Raw genomic sequence first — 4,404 nt, 5'->3', positions numbered from 1 at the left:
CCTCACACTGCTGAGGGACCCAAAATGGTGCCGACTGACCCATGGCCTTACCTAAACTGGCGGAGACTGACACACGGCCTGTGGTAACACTGACCTGTTACAAAGTTTTTTCTGGGAGAAAGTCAAGCTGACCCCCACAGAGGGTAGACTGGAGAAAGGCACTGACCCTCTGTGGATTAAWGGTCACATCCTCTTGAGATTCTGGTTGTTTCTCTGCACGCCACCCAGCATGATTCAAACTACCTTCCCCTAAACCTGCCAAGCGGGTTGGGGTTTTACAACCGGGTCACCAGTAATGGCTCCCAAGAGGGTATGCTGTGAGATAAATGAAAAAAGAGAGCATGCCATTTCCAGTTTTATAAAGCTTTTTTCACTTTTTCTCCCTAYTGAGAGGCCCCTTTTCATGGAACACCACACTTTAATCACCACCACATTTATCAAATGAAGCAAACATTATGTTATACAAGCATTAASTAATGAAATTTTAAGTACCTAATGAAGCACCTAGCTAACGAACTTCATAACACTCAAATGGCTTTTTCCCTGCCTCTTCAGTCCTAGACACAAGGTCACTTAGAAAAGCCACAGCCTCCTAACTACAGCAGCAGAGGCTCAACAGCACACAGCTCCRGACTCAGCACCTGATCAGCCTGGACAATAAAAAATAAACCAGTGTGCCTACTATCACACAGCTTCTTTCCACGTATACCAGGGCAAAGGTACAGCGCCAGAGCAGTAACACGTCACGTTGACTTTTTGCTGTCCAGAGCTTCCAGACCCTGAAGAGGTCTTTACACCCCCTTTGGGTACTTCTGGGAGCAAGGGGCACACAGAACTACCCACTTCTTCTAAGCACTTGGCATCTCACCTGCACGCTCATTAGCAATGCACTGGCTGGCAGGATGGTGAACTGCTGGTGGCAGTGGGGAGGGAACACKACACAGCACTGCTTTATTTTTTTATGATGCAACAGTATATGCCCCACAACTGCATTAATCAATTCTGAACTAAAACAAAATGCAGATTATAACCATCTTTCCCTGCCAACAAATCAGCTTCCAAACTATGCCACTAGAGTTTGAGAGGGAAGCTGGAAGAGTCCACTGCACTGTTCTTTTAGCAGCTGTAGTTGTCTCTTTCTTGCTTCATCTGTACTTGTTAAAAACATACCAATATACTCAATTACAACACTAACTATAACCTCTTTGGTCTGCTCGTGGTACAAAGACAACTTAGAACCTGGCAAAGTCTTTGTTCATTTATTCAGTTTAAACATCTCAAAGCCTGCCAAGCCATCCAGACAGTAAAACAAATCAGCATCTTCCAGTGCCTTCCTTTACAKTATGCAGAAAAATCCCCTTTACTGCAACTATTAAGCAAAAAGCACTTACTGAAATCTAAGTCAAGGCAAACAATCAGGTCAAGTATTATCACTGTATCAAGTTACAACTTTCTAYCTCCTCTCCATGCAAAACAAAAGTATTTTGGGAACCAAAAGTATTTTGGGTATTTTCACTTTCCTTTTCACACTTGACAACATAAACTGTTTTGCACTGACGTTTTAGATCAATTTAATAGCACATTTTATACCTAGCCACTTCCAATTTGTTGCAAGTTCTGAACTGTAAATTCTTTTTCAATATTGGCATTGCCCTAACTGAAGTTCCCCATGCACCACCTGTAACTTTCAAGACAGAACAATYCATAGTTTTATTAAATTTCATTTTCCAAACTTCAGCTGCACTGCAAACACTCTGGTTCAACAAAAAGATAGACAAGGCCTTCATTCCATCAGATATTTATTCCACATATTTTAAACATGCCTTCAAAATGGACAGGAACTAATTTGCCTCATCAAACCTGAACCCAAATGAACTGCTTTTCCCCCATCTCTGAGAAATACAAATTAAAAAAACATCCCTCCATCCAACAACATCCATCCTCCTCTAAGTTATGGARGCCAAGAGGTCCACACATTACAGGCGTGCTTACAACAAAAGAAACCATTCAACTGCCTAATAACTACAGGCATTTAACTTAGTACCTTCTTTAGTCAAAAGGATGCATTTCCTTTAGATAGCATTATMCTTTATTCAAAACAACTGGATTATAATGTGGCACACTTCTGCCTTTAGAACACAGAAATAAAACCACTCGGTCAAAGACAGCAGAAAATCATCTAGAGAGCAACATCTGTATCAACATGGGAAACCTACCCAAAGATCCATCACTACAGCCCAGGAAGGTCCTTACAAACTGAGCTGTTCAGCATCACTACTTTCACTTTATTTACCAGGAGCTGCCTTCCTAAGACTACTCAGAGCAAAATCTGGACAGAAGGTGGGGGTTAAACAGTTTGCATTAAACAGACATAAAATGCTATTAATTCTAATAACTAATAAAAATACAAAATACMACACCACTGCTAACACAACACTATATACCTCCTCTTAAATAGATTTGTTAAGTTCATTAGATCCATTAACTTAATGTATCATTAATGCTTTGTAACACAAGCTTTAACTTGGATATGAGCATCTTAAATGCAATTTCATCAGCACAGAGTAATAGGAACTACCTGACAAGTTYAAGACCCTCACTTTAACTGGGTTTCAGAAAAAAAAGGCCTTGAGCAAACAGGATTGGAAAAAGTTTTCTCCTCTGCCCTGGCAAGACGAAGATTATTAAGCAGGGGATTTATAGTGTTCAGCCTTAATTACAGACAGCAATATGAGATAAAAAGCTACCTCTTGATCCATAAACCCGAGTGCCACTTGGGACACTGTGGCACAGGGCCCCTCCCAGCTGGCAGCGCAGGGCACTCACCTGCTGCACACACACCCTGTTAGAGCTCACTGGCAGTGCAGGGCACTCTCCTGCTGCACACACACCCTGTTAGAGCTCACTGGCAGTGCAGGGCACTCTCCTGCTGCACACACACCCTGTTAGAGCCCAGCTCAGAGCAGCTGGGAGGGACAAAGCAGCCGAGCCGCCCTCTCTCACATCCCGGCCTCCCAAAGCCTGCACTTGTGCCACCTGTTACTGTCCTATCCTCCCGGCCCCTTTGGGTCCTCCCTACTGATCCACCCCACAGCTGGCTTAGAGACTTTTCTCAAGATGKGGCAGACCACCCCCATCCTTATCARGTCTCGTCCTAAGCATCCATATTCAAGAGACCTCAGAAAAGCTGAAAAAAAGCAGTAGAAAACTTACTTCAGACTCAAAAAATAGGAAGCTAATTCAYGCAACTGTCACATGTTAAAATTTGGACTTCCCCTGCCCCCAAGACCTTAAGGGCTATCAATTTGTTTCTGCCCACTACAGAAAGGAAAAAAATAACACAGGAYTTTATGAGAAAACATTTAGTTAAGTGCTAAACTGAACAAACCACTATGCAGTTTCTCTCCATTTGTCTTCTGTATTACCTCACTCCGTTCAAGACCCTACTGTCATTTTCTTTAAAAAGTCCCTATCCTGCCACCAGCCCTGCCAAGAAATTGCTTTCTGTCAGGCCACAATGACTTGGAAGTAGTTCTCAACAAAAAACACCCAGACTTTAGGCAACCAGGTATGCAGTCGGCTAACCCCTGACACCATCCTCACACCCCAAGCACCAAATACTGCATTCTAAATATTGAATACCACTTTTCTATGAAAATCGTTTCTAAACAACAATGAAAATACAAGTGCCACCTATATGTTCCTACTCCAATTAGTAATATTATCTGCATGCATTTGTTAAAACCACATCTTAAATCTCCACCCAGAAACACACATAATCAGTAAAAGTTTACAAGTATATTTATGAATAAACTATATACTTACACATAGTCTAAGCAACACGCAGACGAATTTAACAGTTGAATTATTCTACCCACAACATCCAGAATAGCRTGTTTTAATTATSCAGTAACTMTGAAATATACAGCACTAGCACTGAKCTSAATGACCTGGGAAGTGAATTACACTTCACACATGACATCAGTCACCAGCTCTGGGAAATGAACACCACACTGTTTCACACACACAGAGCAAAACTCAAAAATGGCTGTTTTGATGGTGTCCCATGCCAGTACCCAGTAAAGCAGTAAAGCTAAGAAAGTCCAGCCAATCCTATGGCTACAAAAATTCACACAACTGTTCCTTCGGTCCCAGCGGAGGTCCGACGACACAAAGTGCAAGTTCACCACAACAAGCACMAGTCGAGCACCCCGCAGCGAGGGCAGGCTCTACAGCAAAAGCTGCCAGCACTGCACTTCCACTCGTGACCGTGATACCAATCTGCTGCCTTACACCAAGGAAAATAATGATTTTTATTTCACCTTTTTTTTTTTTCTTTCAGAGTAGCTGGCAAAAGCCCGACACAGGCTGTCTTAGGCGCCGGTGACACCTCATCCCGCCTCA

This window comes from Malurus melanocephalus, unplaced genomic scaffold, assembly GCF_030028575.1.
Source record: "Malurus melanocephalus ecotype Western Australia unplaced genomic scaffold, MMel_1.1 scaffold_533, whole genome shotgun sequence".
In the NCBI taxonomy this organism is placed as follows: domain Eukaryota; kingdom Metazoa; phylum Chordata; class Aves; order Passeriformes; family Maluridae; genus Malurus; species Malurus melanocephalus.
Note: the sequence above shows the minus strand (reverse complement) of the source record.